Source organism: Podarcis liolepis (assembly GCF_965112155.1).
Source record: "Podarcis liolepis genome assembly, chromosome: 1".
NCBI classification, from domain to species: Eukaryota; Metazoa; Chordata; class Lepidosauria; order Squamata; family Lacertidae; genus Podarcis; species Podarcis liolepis.
The window spans coordinates 66,402,688-66,418,932 of NC_139554.1; the positions used below are offsets into that span (position 1 = coordinate 66,402,688).

Consider the following 16,245-nt stretch of genomic DNA (forward strand, 5'->3'; position numbering starts at 1 on the left):
AATAGCATTAATCTTCCCTCCCCCCCCCCCCCATATGTGAGGGTAGGGAAATGAAGCTTTGGAGTCAGAATCCATAGAGCTGCTTAGACCCATGGAACAGTGCCAGCCCAAGACATTTTGCTGCCTGAAGCAGAGCCCTACTCCCATCAAGGGCAAACACTTTAAAATGCACTTTTCCAAGGTGGTGCCCGTGGGCACCAGTATGACCACCAATAGCTCCCATGGCACCCACCAAAAGGTCTCACTAAATATTTCCTCAGAAATCTACAATACACAAGAGACCGCTTGTTCTTTCTGCTCAGTTCCTGTTTTCATTGGCTCAGCCTCTCCTCCACTGAACACCCCATTGCTTAAGCATGCCCACATTTCATTAGAAGTCCACCCTTGCAACTATTCTTCTCTCACACAGGACAGATGAAAACATCTTCTCTCCATGGGAATGTCAATGCCTTTCCTCCCCATTCATGGAGCAACTGATGTAGGAGGGCTACAGCTGCACTATCTTTAATAAGAGTCATCCATTTCTGCCGAAATGCAGGCATCTTTTGCCCAACAATCTTGAACCCACAATCCTGAGATTAAGAGTCTCATGACATGATTTACCCACTGAGCTATCTGGGGCTATATATCTATACTTTACAATTTCCCAGGTCAAGAAAGGTTAAGAACAGGGGGGCGCTTCTCATTCATAGTTTTGCCCTGTGAAATGACTGTTCCACTTTCGTTGATTTTTCAGCAGGGTTGCAAGACGGAGCAAAACTGTTCGCAGACTACGCCATAATCAGGGTGGATTAAAATCAACATATTTCAGCAGGCCACATCCATTGATTTCATTGGGTCTACTCAGAATAGCACTTAGTTGGGTGACTAAATTTACATCTCTTCTTTCCTCTAAGGAGCTCAGGGTGGTATATATTATTGGTGGGACTGGGGAACAGTTTTTAAAAACCAAAAACATTAGCTTGAGGCCATTATACAGTCGTACCTCGGAAGCCGAACACCTTAACACTCGTACGTTTTGACTCTTGAATGCTGCAAACCCGGAACTGAGTGTTCTGGTTTGTGAACGTTTTTTGGAAGCCAAACATCCGGCACAATTTCTGCAGCTTCCGATTGGCTAAAGGAGCTTCCTGCAGCCAATCGGAAGCCGCGCCTTGGTTTCTGAATGTTTTGGAAGTCAAACGGACTTCTGGAACGGCTTCCGTTTGGCTTCCAAGGTACAACTGTAATTATTATTGGGGTTTATAACTGTCCCATCACCAATAATGGTCACACAACATACGTAATCCAACTGCTGCAGAACTGACTGTCAGGAGCCGAAGTCAAGCAATAAAAACACACAATGTCAATCAACTCTTTATTCAAAGCAACCAAAACAGTGCAGGCACAGTAATCCCAGCAACTCTTCCCAGTAGATCTTGTCCCAATGAGGCAGTTGCGAGGGCTGAGGGTCCTCACCTTCCTACAGCTGCCTATCTCCTCTTCAATATTTGACCCAAGCCATTGTAGACTGCAGTTGCACACAACCAATCTCTGCTCTGCTCTCTTCATTCCTCCATATGTTCTAGGAAAACAGGCTGAAGGGGAGCTTGTTGCTGCAGGAGTGGGAGACTCCCTGGCTTCTTCAGCAGCCTGCCTCATCTCTGCCTTTTGACCTTCCTTCTCTCTAGAAGTAAGCTCCATTGAACAATGAAGACATGCATAGGCTTGTACCAAAGGCGCCAACTTGAGAGAGAGATGGGGGGGTGCGACATTGTGTTTGTGATGTCACACATGTGACATCACATCACAATGGCAGGACATCGGGAGGAGCCAAGGGGTGGAGCCAAACGTGGCTGCGGTGCAGCTTCGATCACCGGCATCTCCTTTCCTCTGATAGTCACCCTCTTCCTCCTCCTGCCACTGCCACCAGCCAAGAGCTGCTTTCCCACTCCTTCCTCTCTGCAGCAGGAAGAGGAGGAGGGGGAGGAGCCAGCCACTGAAGCCATACCACACTTGGCTCCATGCTCAGCCACCTCCGCCATCCTGGACCCCCCCCCCCCCCCGTAGTATGGGGGGGGGCAAAAGAGTTGGGCCCCTAGGAGTTGGCACCCCTGGCTTGTACTGTTTAGGGAGAAGCAGAAGCCAGCAGGCTCTGCAGAGGAAAAGAAACGACAGAGTGCAGCACTTCTAAATAAAGTATTATTCAATCAATAGTGATGGATGGTAGGGTCAACCCACCCTCATGTAAGAATGACATTCCCGAATTGGCTCATATCAGTCTGCCACAGGTAGTGACAGGAGCCTTTGTTGAGGCCCACCCAAAGTGCTTATTTGCCGACATCCTGGGTTGCAGTTTCAGGCCTCAGGAGCATTTTGCAGTGCAGCTGGTGTCTGAGGCTTGACCATTTAATTATTCCATTTAGCAGGAGTTGAATCCGACATGAAGCTTTTGATAGCAGCACACTCAAGGGGTGGTGTGTTTTTGCCTGTGGCGCCGCTTGAAGTCAACACTTTTTCTTGTGCCTGAAACAGCCATGTTGAGTGTTGCATCTTTTCAAAATGAAATTCATTTAAAGAGTATCGTAGTTCAATCAAGGTGCCCATCCTTTTCAGCCAGTGTACATTCTGCTTCTCTTACAAAGGCTTCTCATATCGGTATCCTTGATTTCCTTCCCCCACTCAACCCCCCCCCCCAAAAAAAAATCCATAAGAGGAGTATAGTAGAAATGACAGATAATGTACAGAAAGCGAATTGCTGAGTCTTTTGTGAATTATACAATGGAATCCCAGAGACATGTCTTCAGAAGCTCTTGACACCATGGGAGGCCTTGAAAGTCTAGACTCGAAGGACTTTTATATTTTGGAAATACTTTGCTCTGTTCTGTGCTTTTCTTTCCTTATACATAGCAGGGCTTGAAAGCGGAAAGTAAATACTTCTGTAACCGAATGATCAAGGCTCCCAGCCCAGAAGTAGCAGATCAGGTTTTGATTATTATGAAGCATTCTGTCGATATGAAACATTTTCTTCCCTTCATTTGTCTGCATTTGGGAGCCGGTTCTGCTGCTTTGGGGCACTCCCTTTGAAGGCCCCGTCTGGACAGTACATTTAAAGCAGTATCATACCACTTTAAACAGCAATGGCTTCCCCCAAAGAATCCTGGGAACTGTAGTTTAATAAGGGTGCTGAGACTCATTAGGAGGCCCCTATTCTCCACACAGAACTGCAATTTTCAGAGTGGTTTAAAAGCCCAACCCTGTTCCCAGGGAACTCTGGAAATTGTTTGGGGGGGGGAGGTGTTCCTAACAACTTTCAGTGCCTTTAACAAACTATAGTTCCCAGGATTCTTTGAGGGAAGCCACAACTGTTTAAAGTGGTATGATACCGCTTTAAATGCTATATCAAAAGGATCAGGTTAAGGTATTCTTTATTTAAATATTTTTCTATCATCTACCAAGCACCTACAATTTTCTAAGCAATGAGCAGACATTAAAAGATAAGGCAGCACACAAGCTCATAATCTAATAGACATGATACAAAAAAGGAATGGGAAGGGAAGAATAAAGTAATATGGTTTAATATAAAGAGGTACAGCAGTGATGGTCGCAGAGAAAGAGAAGCCTCAAGCATGGAAAGAGATTGATGTTTGTGTGTGTGTTTGAGCTAGACGAGGAGAAAATTATCGTTTAGCCTTTGGCTTGCTTTTCATATTCTGAAGAGCTAAGAGTGGCTTTATTAAATTCCTTTGCTCCATTTGATGAAGATGTTTTTGGGGAAGGGGCAGGATCATGTACAGAGTCAGTTCAAAGGTATGTTTTATTGTAATGGATGGTGCTGGTTGTGTTTTATTGCCGTTTGCTGATACTTTGTTAATATTTATTTGGAATACTGCATGTGAAGTGAATTCATAAATTTTGTTAATTGTTTATCTTTAGCTACTGCAATGCACGCTATCTGGGACTATCCCTGAGGCTGCAGCTGCTGCAGAACATAGCGGCTAGGTTGCTTGTGGGGACAAACTTTATTTGTCCCCAGCATATAACACTTTTGTTATGTAGTGTAGTTTCACCCTGGGCCAACAGGGGGATACTGTATATAGTTTTCACTCAGGTCTGTAGATAGTTTTCACTCAGGTCCGCGTCTGTTATTTTAGGCGGGAACTCTGGGCTGTTGTGGTTACAATGTTGACAGCCGGCTGCCTATAAATACAGGCCGGCTGAGCTGTTCGCAGTCAGTTCTATTCCAGCTTACCATAATAAAGAGCTACTTGAAGAAATCGCTGTGCCGGCTGCTATGTCAACCCACGACTTAACACTGGCGACGAGGATGGGATTGATGGACATCAGAGCACAGCCAGATGCGGCCAGCCTCTGAACTGAGCTGAATCACTGAGCTGAATCACAGAGCGAAATCACTGAGCGAAATCACTGGGCAGAACCAATTCAGAGCTGACTGTTCTGGCTAGAGCACTGTGTTCCATCCATCGCCCTTCACGCCGGCATCGGAATTATGGCTTCACTTGTGCCTCTACCGCCGTTTGCGCCAGCCTCTGAATCATGGGACTCCTACCTCGCTCGGTTCGACTGCTACCTCCAAGCCAACGAGCTGACAGAAGTATCACAGGAGCGGAAGCGGGGCCTATTCCTCAGCCTCTGTGGGCCTGAGGTGTTTGAGACGGCCCGAGCGTTGGTTGCGCCTGAAGCAGTCCAGGCAACACCATGGGACACGATCCAAGAGAAGCTCCGCAACCACTACGCACCAAAGCCGTCCAAGATTGCTGCCCGCCATGCGTTCTACCACCGGAACCAGGCAGAGGGGGAGTCAATCAACAACTACACCACCGCCCTGCGACAGGCTGCAATGCACTGTGAGTTCCGAGACTTAGACGATGCCCTGATGGATCGAATCGTCTGCGGGGTCCGGGACATCCATCTGCAACGGCGCCTCCTAGCCAAGCCAGACCTCACGCTACAGAAAGCCATTGAGGAGGCTGTGGCCTCAGAAGCTGCTGAACGCTCCGCCCAGGAGATCCGCAAGTCCAGCAGCCCGCGTCTTGCTAGGGAGCCAGTTCCGGTGCATCATGAAGAGGCCAGCAGTGAGGAGGCATCCTCCAGTGAAGACAATGACGTGCACCAGACAAAGCGGGAGCGCAGGAAGTTCCAACAGAAGTCCAAGGGCCAACCGGAATGTGCTGGCTGCGGAGGCAACCATTCCCGTGCCAAGTGACGCCATCTGTAGGAAGTGTTCCAGAAGGGGTCACATCGCTAAGGTCTGCCGATCGGCTCCGTCTGACACCCCCCCTTCATCGACTCGCAAGTCCAAGTCTTCACTCCAGTCTGCCAAGGAAAGTTGTTTCGCTCTCACCAACTGCCGCTGCCCGTCTGGAACCACGATTGGCCAAACCGACTCGCCTACGCGACGCAAGCTGAACGTCACGGTGCTCATTGAAGGAGCTCCATGTGACATGGAGATCGACACCGGGTCTGCCCTGTCCATCGTGTCATGGAGCACCATCAAAAGACTGGTACCCAGAGTGTCCAAAAGGCAACTCGACTCTCACCGCGTACACCTGAGAGACTACCAGGGAAACGACATTCCCGTGGTAGGCGTTGGCCGGTTCCGGATCGCCTTCAAGGATTTTTCGGGCCTGCTCCGGTTGGTGGTGGTCGAAGGTCAGCGGCCAAGCCTCCTAGGGCTAGACTGGTTTGATGCCCTCGGCCTGGAAGTCACCGGCATCAACTGCATCTCTAACGCAGAGACTGAGGGTCTGGTCAAAGACTTTGCCGAGGTTTTTGACGGCACCTTGGGCCAATATACAGGTACGCCCATCTCCTTTAGCCTTGATCCACAAGTCGCCCCCATCAAGCTAAAGCCACGCCGGGTTCCCTTTGCTCTCAAGGCTAAGGTGGACGAACAACTGGACAAACTGATCGCCCAAGGAGTTTTGGAGCCGGTTGACCACGCAAAGTGGGAAACCCCCATCGTCACGCCTGTCAAGCCAGATGGGTCGGTGAGAATCTGCGCTGACTACAAGTGCACGATCAACAAGGCACTTCAGCAGCACGCTTATCCGGTTCCTGTTGTCCAACACCTGCTGCATTCCCTGGGTGAGGGTAAGGTCTTCGCTAAGCTGGACCTTGCCCAAGCCTATCAACAACTGCCAGTCGATGATGCCACTGCTGAAGCCCAGACGATCGTCACCCACCGGGGGGCATTCCGTTGCCGCCGGTTGCAGTTCGGGGTGAGTGTGGCTCCTGGCATCTTCCAAAGCCTTATGGAGCGTCTCCTGCAAGGGCTTCCGGGCGTGGTACCATATTTTGATGACGTCTTGGTGTCTGCAGACTCACACCAGCAGCTGTTCGAGCGCCTCCGTGCCGTGCTGACCAGGTTCCAGGAGGCCGGGCTCAAGGTAAAGAGGGAGAAGTGCCAGATCGCCGTTCCACAGGTAGAGTTCCTGGGCTATCTTATCGATGCCTCCGGTCTTCATCCAACCACATCCAAGATCCGCGCTATCCAGCAGGCCCCCACCCCAAAGAACAAAAGGGAGTTGCAGGCATTCCTGGGGCTGCTGAACTTTTATAACATGTTCCTGCCCCACAAAGCCACAGTGACTGAGCCTCTTCACCGACTCCTTAGCACTAAGACGCCTTGGGCCTGGGGTCATCGGGAGACGGCGGCCTTCAACGCGGTCAAGGCTCTCCTTTCTTCAGACAGTGTGCTGGTACAGTACAGTGAATCCAGGCCGCTGGTCCTTGCCTGCGACGCCTCACCTTTTGGCATCGGTGCTGTCCTTAGTCACCGTTTTCCAGATGGAAGAGAAGCACCGCTCGCCTACTTTTCCAGGACACTATCTCCGACGGAACGGAATTACAGCCAGCTCGACAAGGAGGCATTGGCACTTGTGGCTGGAGTGAAGAGGTTCCATGAATACCTCTATGGCAGGACTTTTGACCTCATCACTGACCACAAGCCACTCCTGGGCCTCCTCGCCGGTGATCGTCCAACTCCACCGGTCCTCTCACCACGCATGCTGCGATGGACTGTTTTCCTGGCTGCCTACCACTACCGGCTCATCCATCGCCCGGGGAAATCGATGGGCCATGCCGACGCCCTCAGCCGTTGCCCTCTTCCAGCATTTGTGGAAGACCCGGCTCCAGCTTCATCGCTCCTTCTGATTGAGGATCTTCCGGCAGCGCCTGTATCGGCTGCCACTGTGGCCTCCGCATCTGCCCAGGATCGCACCATCAGCCGGGTGCTCAACTGGGTGTGGAGGGGGTGGCCACAAGGGCCTTTTGCATCGGAGTTCCAGCCCTTCGCAACCAGACAACATGAACTCTCAGCTCATCGCGGCTGCCTGCTGTGGGGAGACCGCGTCGTGATTCCCCAGGGACTCCGTCAGCGCGTCCTGGAGGCTCTGCACATTGGCCACCCGGGAATTGTCAAAATGAAGGCGTTGGCTCGGTGTTACGTCTGGTGGCCTAATATGGACGATGCCATCACTGCCTGGGTGTCCGCCTGTCAAGCGTGCCAGGAGTCGAGGCCTGCACCACCAGCAGCTAAGGGACACACCTGGGAGACGCCAAAGACACCCTGGTCGAGGGTGCACATCGATCTGGCTGGCCCCTTTCACGGCCGGACCTTTATGGTAGTGGTGGACGCCTATTCCAAATGGCTGGAGGTCGCCCTGATGCCCTCCACCACTACCGAAGCTGTCATCCGGGTGCTGCGAGGCCTGTTTGCAACGCATGGGTGTCCTGATGTCCTTGTCTCTGACAACGGACCGCAGTTCACGTCAGGCACGTTTGAGCGGTATCTTTTGGGACTGGGCATCCGCCATGCCCTAACGGCACCTTTTCATCCATCCAGCAACGGGCAAGCGGAAAGAATGGTGCGCTCGACAAAAGAGGCACTGGCGCGCCTGGACCGGGGAGACTGGCATGAGCGGGTCGCCGAATACTTGTTCGTGCAACACATCACCCCTCATGCGGCCACAGGGAGGAGTCCTGCTGAACTGCTTATGGGCTGCCGCCTCAGGTCACCGCTCGACCGGCTACACCCAGACTTTGCCGTGGCTGAACCCCCAGGCTGTGCCAACGCACCACGGTCATTTGTCCCAGGAAACCAGGTCTTTGCCCGGAACTATGTGGGGGACATCCCTTGGGTGCCAGCCACAGTAGTGGGAGTCACTGGACCTCGCTCGTACCAGGTGGCACTCAAAGACGGACGCTTGTGGCGACGGCACATAGACCAGCTTAGGCGCAGGGTTGGGGACTTGGACACTACCGAGGTGCCCCCTACTGCGCTTGCGGCTCCAGAAGAGACACGTACAGATGGCGAGGCCCCACCTACACCTCCCTCGCAAGCTGCCAGCGTGGAGCCGAACCAAGCCGTTTCAGAACAGACTCAGACCACTCCACTTGCGGAGGCTCCACCCACAGCAGCGGATCCAGGGGAGTTGGTTCCAACGCCACCTAGGGTTGCACCACAGCCTCAGCGAGAACTGTGTGGCCCTCCGGACTTGGCTACCAGTCCCCGGCGGTCTGGCAGAGTTTCCAAGCGCCCAACTTATTTAAAGGACTATGTTGTTGGACAGGTATCACTGTTGGTCTAAGTATGGGAAATGTAACCGATATGCTTTTGTGCTTAATTGAACCATTACGCGTAGTGCTGTATATAAGGAAACCATTACGATTGTAACTAACGCCTTATCTCGGTGGGGAGGGGTGTTATGTAGTGTAGTTTCACCCTGGGCCAACAGGGGGATACTGTTCGCAGTCAGTTCTATTCCAGCTTACCATAATAAAGAGCTACTTGAAGAAATCGCTGTGCCGGCTGCTATGTCAACCCACGACTTAACAACTTTAGTCATTGGATTTGCACCCACTGCTAGTCTGCTACTGGACAAAATTCAAGGTGTTGGTACTAGCCTATACTAGCCTATAATGCCCCATGCAGCTCTGGACCAGGTTACTTGAGAGACTGCCTTGTCCCTTATATACCCAATAGGTGCTGGATGGCTGTGGCGGAGCTTCTCCTGCAAGTTTCGAAGATATCAGAAGCCTGTTCTACAGGAACGTGGAGCAGGGCTTTTACTGTGGCTTCCCCTGTTCTGTGGAACAAGAGGCACCCACTTTCTGCACTGTCTGGAAACAACAGAAGCTATTTCTGTTCTGATAAGCTTTCTCAACTGAATAAATGAGTATTTACTTTGAGTGTCCACTTTGTTAGGGTTTCAGTCTTGTTTTTAATGTATTTGCTGTGTTTGTGTTCTTTGTTTTATCATGTCTCTGCCACAGGTGCCTATTTTGTATTGTTTTTCAATTTATCTGATGTTTGTTTGGTTTTGGTTTGGTTTTTTTGTATTGCTTTTGGTTGTTTTCATTTATCTAGGCCAACATTTTCTACACTGGCTGGCAGTAGCTTTTCAACTCTCATCCAGAGAGCATTCCAAGCCATTGCCAACAGGAAATGACCAGGACTGATACACAGGGGAACTTTTGATGTGAATGCATGCGTTCAACCACCTAGCTACAATTCCTCACACGAAGACACAGGGAAATGGCCTGGCTTGCCACCAGCACACCACACTGACAGGTGTCTTCTTGCATAGCAAGTTTAGAGAGAGATAATGAAAGAGGGCAAACTTTTGACGGATGTCGCAAACTGTCTCTAAGGAGATTCAGTTTCAAGCCTTTCATGTCATTTTACAATGGGGAAAAGATGTTATTTCAGAAACGTTATGTAATCCATTTATTGTCTCCATTGTTCGGGTAGCAGTACTGGAGTGTTATTACTTTTTAGAACATGTTTTCAAGAGTGGTGCTATCAATTCCAAATGACAAAGCTGGAAGTCTATCACAATCTGCATTCAAAGGCTGTGTGGAACAAGTATTGTGAGGGGCAGACCAAGCTCAGAAGCCAGGGAAATTGAATCTAATTCTCAGCTATGTTCTCCATCGCCATCTTCGCAGGAAAATTGAGGCACCAAACCACTTTTCTCACGGTACTACTAAGAATAATAAGCATCTGGATGCTTCATGGCACTTGCACAAGGGATGCAGTTGCAAATGTAGAAACCTCATTTGCAGAGAGCTGTAACACCGGCACCCACAGAACAGAAATTTACAATCCTACGTGTGGCTTTTCAGAAGTAGATCTCATGGATTTCAACGAGGCTGACTCCCAATTTAAGATGGTATAGGATTGCAGCCAGGGATTTTGAGAGGGAAACTTGTGTCAGTGGCTAATCACTAAGGCCACATTCACACCATACAGTTAAAACACCATAACACCACTTTGAACAGTCATGGCTTCTGAATTCAGAGAGCTGCTGTTTATTAAGGATGCTGAGAGTTGACCCCTATCCCCCTCCCAGATCTACAATTCCCAGAATGGTTCAACAGTCAATCCCTCTTCACAAGGAACTCTGCGAATTGTAGGAAGAGAGAAGATAAACAAAATGCCAGAATTTTTTTAATATAAAGATATTGTTTAGAGCCAAATAAGCGTTTACAATGTACAAATCTGTATGAGGAAGTATTATGCTAACAAGATAGACATATGCTTTCTTTATCTTGGGAAATATTAGTGAAATCATGCTCTTGATGTGTTCATAATCTAATATAGGTGGGAATGATCTAATATATTCGTTTGCACACTTGTTATAATGTCACCTCAAGGGTGATGCTTACTCTTGTAATTATCAATGGTTTTTATTTGTTTGTTTTGATATTTATTTATTTATGTGTTATTTAATTTATATACTACCCTATACCCGGAGGTCTCAAGGCGGTTCACAGAACAAAATCAGAATATAAAACCACAAAATATATAATCAAAATAAAAACAACAACCCAATAAGCTCCCCATATAGAAATATTTTGTTCTCACAATAAGAAATAAAAGTTTTAAAAACTTTTTTAAAAGTGTGAATTAAGTGGAATTAAAATGCAAACTGAACTTATTTCTCTCCTATCATTGCCATTAGCTGAAAGACTGCGTTGGATACAATGCCTACATTGTAATCTGTCACAGTATAGTATTCTTATCCACTGTGAGGTAAACATGATGTCATACTTAACCTGAAGAGTTTCTGTTGGGAAGGCCGCAGATGCTCAGGTGTTTAAAGAGAAGTAGGGTCCCTCCCCCTTTCTGGGAAGGAAGGACCCTTAAATTTAACAGATACCTGCTTTCTGTGGATCCTGTTGTGTACCTTTTCCAGATCAATATGCTGAATCATAGAAGGAGCTTCTACAGAAATTAAGACACTCAGAGTGATCATTGTAGTTCTACAATTTACCACAGAATACACAAAGGGACTGGGAGAGGCAGCTATATTAAAGAAGCTGGATATTGCACTCCAATTTAAATCAAAACAATAATCTCTAAGCTTCTAAAACAGAGTTTCCATAGTAACATGTCTTCAAGTATGGGAATATGCATCCATAAATAAGTCATTTTAAGAATTTTCAGTCTCTTTTTTCATTCAGAGAAGCATCCATATTCGGGTTCTAATTCACAGCTCAAGTAGCCCCACAGCTCAAGTGGTGTGGAACTGACACTCACAGCATAGTCTGTTAGCACAGTCTTTATTCACAAAACACTGCACTCTTCCCTCAGATATTTTAATTTATTCAAGCAAACAATATAAGCAGCTTTTGAAATTCTGTAGCATGTTGATACAAATTTTCAGGACCTTTACAACCTTTCAATAAATTTAAGGGCTGTGGGAAGTTTTACATATTTGGGCAGGCTTGTCTAAACAAAAATGTGGTGTTGTTTTAGCAGGCAGCAAAAAGGGTACAGTGAAGGAACCTGCCTGAGATCAACAGGCAGGGAGTTCAAAGGTGTAGGTGCTGCCACACTAAAATATCTATTTCTTATAAATGCAGAATGAGTATGATGCGGCAGCTGTAACAGTGGCAGTTCTGCAGCTTGAAGCGGTCAAGTGGGCATGTGCACCAATATGCTTATAAAATTATGCTTCAGAAATATAGTACAACATGGTGTTTGCCTTTTAAATACAGATCGTTTGCATCTTACGCCCATTTAACTCACGCAGTTTCAACCATATTCCACTGAGGGTTGGCTGGCTGAGGTTCTGCAAGTTAAGTGTGAGGAAAGCAGAGAGCTTAAAAGCTCTTTTTGCACTGGGCTTTCAGGGCACAAAAAGAGCTTTAGAGTTCTCTGCCTTGCTTGGGAAGCAAAGCCCTCTTGGCACACTGGTTCTGGGATGTTCTTCTGTGATCTCACGGGGCTTGCTGAGTCCCCACAAGATCTTACACAAGCATCCCTAGTCTTCTGGAGCCAGCACACCAAGAGGGCCTTAGTCCCAAGCAAGGCAGAGTGCTTAAAAGTTCTTTCTACACTGGGTCTGCTTGGGTTACCAAATATCTTTGGCCCCAAATATCTGAAGAAATGCCTGCTTCTATCACAACCTATCGAAATGCAAAGAGGCTCTGTTAGTGGCATGCATAAGAAGGGCTTGTGTGCAGTGGCCCCTAGATCACAAAATATCCTATCTTCTGCAGGGCATCTTAAGTAAAGGTAAAGGGACCCCTGGCTGAGGGAGCTGGCATACAGCTTCCGGGTCATGTGGCCAGCATGACTAAGCCGCTTCTGGGGAACCAGAGCAGCACACCGAAATCCCATTTTCCTTCCCGCTGGAGTGGTACCTATTTATCTACTTGCACTTTGACATGCTTTCGAACTGCTAGGTTGGCAGGAGCTGGGACCGAGCAACAGGAGTTCATCCCGTTGCGGGGATTCAAACCACCGACCTTCTGATCAGCAAGCCCTAGGCTCTGTGGTTTAGACCACAGCACCACCCACGTCCCCAGCAGGGCATCTTACACCATCATAAATGCCCATCCCTGCAGTCTTGCTCTAGTCTTTTTATCTCTTCAGGAAATGACACTTGAAAGGGGAGTCAAAACTCAGATATCCAAAGAACAGGGGTGTGGAGAGAGCAGTGAGGAGAAATTCCCCCTGAAAGAAATACACAGCTACTTTTTAAAAAAAAAAAATTTTTTTTTAATTTTTTATTTTGCCTCTCTGTTGCCTTTCTAATAATGCCTACAGAGTTAGAGGTCTCCTAACTTGAGAAGATTTCTGTGTATATATTATTGGCAGCAAGACCTCTCCAAGGAAAAGAAGGGCAGATTTTGCTTTCCACAAAGCAAGCGACAAAGGAGGAAAGGCATAATTAGAAGGAAAGCCTATAAAACAGATACAGCCATGTAACAACCTTTGTCTTCCTTGTTTCAACAGACTGTAAATGAGACGGTGACAGACAAGTGCTCCCAGCAAAATGCAATCTGTAAGGTTCAATGTTTTTAACTTCCTGAGTCTGCAACCAAGGATGAAATCTTGCCCTTATTAAAGACAACAGAGAGAAGAAAAGGTAATATTGGATGCAGTGAAGTGAAAATTTCAATTCATTTCCCCCCATAAGTTTTATTTAATGTCCAGAAAGGATGAAAAGGAGTTTCCCTGTTTACCTTTTTGGTTGTTTCCCTTCTTCCAGAACTGCTTTTCCTGCTCTGCATAGGATGATTGTGGTTGTTTTGCATACAATGCTCTGCATTTCATACATTATGCTAAAAGAGACTATGAAAAGATATTGTTTTTGGCATACCCTTCATGGGATACCCTGTTTGATGGGGAAACTTTTGTTTCCTGACTAATCCAGACCTTGAGGCCAGAGCTATAGTGCATGAATCCAGACAACCTAGCATCATTCATAGCAGAGAGTGGCCAGTTGGAATCACACTGCAGTTTGATTTCTGATGTTCTTCTGGTGTTCGTTTTTTAGTAGAGGAACAAAGAATCCATCTTTGTTATAGGATTATGAGAGGGGTACTTTTGTTTTTAAAAAAACAAGTTTCATTTTATTTTTAAAATGCATGTGTTTATTTGTGTACGCTATAGATTTGTAAATCGCTTTAAGGCTTTTTTGTGGAAAGCCATGAATAAATAAATAATAACTATTGGGTTTGAACTGCTGTTCCTCTTTCAAAACAGACAACAGCTAACAAATGTATTTTGTGGCAGCCTCATCTGTGTCTGGGTTGATCTTTCTCACATTCAAACATTACTCCTGGCTGTTGTTTCATTGCTTTCCCTCATCCCAACCACATAAAACTGTTGCTTGGTCCTAACCCTTCACCACAAAAGGAATATGCAATTTAGCTGCAAGAGTAAAAAATAAAAAAGCACTGATATTCACTATTGCTGTCTCTATTACGTGGTCTTTGAAGATGGCCACAGATCAAGTGCTCAGCACTTACATATTAAGATGTGTGTGTTTTTTTTTCTTTTGACAGAAGGCTCATCATTTGTGCCCAAATTTGTATCACACCGCACAACACACACAGTCGTGTTTGGGAAAGAATACATTGGAATTCTTAGCATAAATAACTCAGAGGTAAAATCGAGGGCATGATCTAGTGAAAAGCAAGAAGACTTCAATCTGCTGGTTGCAATGGGAGAGATTTAAGTGTGTGCTGAGGTCTCCCTCTGAAATCTATGGCACTGCTCAGAGTCTGGTTTTGGTCAGAGCCTGACTTCATAATTAAATCCTTTTGCGGATTATTTGGGCTAGCCTTTGATGTACTCTCGGTGGAAGAGCAGCTTCCATACAAATAAAAATGGATGGCGCCAGAGGCATAGTTTAAGTAGTGCAACTTGAAGCAGCTCTCAGATTAGAAAGGTAGGCATTCTTGCTTCACTTGGTTTTACAGGGTTTTGCTTTCATGAAAACTCCTTGAGTGGTGTTGCAGTGAGTGCTTCTTCTGCACCCTGCAAGCCACAGCGGATACATAAAATTCTCCAGCAATATCACAGACATTTATTTTAAAGAAGGAGCAGCTTTTGTCCATTTATTTCCTCTTTCTCCTGCCTGATAGAACTGGCATGCCAATGATGTGCTAGCTTTTATATTGTGTCCAGTATCTGGCCAGCTACAAAATGCCATTGCCTCCATTTTTTTCAGCGTGCACCAATATGAATAAAAAATCAGAAAGAAAGGGAAGGGCATTCAGAAAGAGACATTTCCCACATCCTGCCTTCTCACAGGAAGCTTTTAACCTGCTTCCCCCTGCCCCCACCCGAGACCAATCTCTTTTCATTGCATAACTACCTTCGCAATTCTGGGACACGGCTGAACTGAAGCTTTTTGTGTTCCCTGGAGGCATAGGAAGCAACGGTCCCAATTCTAGGCTGCATCAACAGAAGTACAGCATCCAGATCAAGGGAAGTAACCGTGCCACCCTATTCTGTCTTGATCAGGCCCCACCTGGAGTACTGTGTCCAGTTCTGAGCACCTCTATTTAATAAGCAGTATGACAAGTTGGAATGTGTGCAGAGGAGGGTGACAAAGGATCTGGATACCAAGACTTATAAGGAACAGTTGAAGAAACTGGGTATGTTTAGCTTGGAAAAGGAAGGACTGAGGGGTGATATGACAGGGCTGTCACATGGAAGATGAAGCAAGCTTGTTTTCTGCTGCTCCAGAGGGTAGGACCCAAACCAATGGGTTCAAGTCACAAGAAAGGGGATTCTGACTAAACATCAGGGAGAACTTTTGATGGTAAGAGCAGTTTGACAGTGGAAGAAACTACAGTGGTACCTCGGGTTACATACGATTCAGGTTACAGACTCCACTAACCCAGAAATAGTGCTTCAGGTTAAGAACTTTGCTTCAGGATGAGAACAGAAATCATGCTCCGGTGGCACGGCAGCAGCAGGAGGCCCCATTAGCTAAAGTGGTGCTTCAGGTTAAGAACAGTTTCAGGTTAAGAACGGACCTCCGGAATGAATTAAGTACTTAACCTGAGGTACCACTGTACACAGCCCTACACTGAGCAAAAGATTCCTGTATTGAAAGGACTTGGACTAGATAATCCTTGGGGTCCCTTCAAACTCTACAATGCTATGATTCTATGAAAGGGAGGGACTTCCCTTCATCCCGGGATACCCTGGTAGAAAGCTAATCATCTGGGTGGCACATGACTGGCTCCCATTGCCTGGAAGGTATAGAGCTTGATTTTTTTTTTTTTTTTTTGAGAATCTTAGTAGTAGAATCATGAGGGTCATCAAATCCAACCGCCTTCAATGCAGGATTTTTTTTGCCCAATGTGGGGCTCAAACCCACAACCCTGAGATTAAGGGTCTCATACTCTACCAACTGAACTATCAGAGACTGCTATTGAAGTTATCCACTCAGATCCTCACCCCCAGTTTCCAACTTGTTCCTTGATAGCCAT

At 47.0% G+C, this 16,245-nt stretch overlaps 1 long non-coding RNA gene across 1 annotated transcript; it reads left to right on the forward strand.

Annotated features, from left to right (window-relative positions):
- The first annotated feature begins 1,350 nt into the window (after window positions 1–1,350).
- LOC310689195 lies at window positions 1,351–14,171 on the forward strand. The gene is made up of 3 exons (XR_014517392.1): window positions 1,351–1,672; window positions 13,250–13,382; window positions 13,506–14,171. It is a non-coding gene; the product is annotated as an uncharacterized lncRNA (long non-coding RNA).
- Window positions 14,172–16,245: the final 2,074 nt, after the last annotated feature.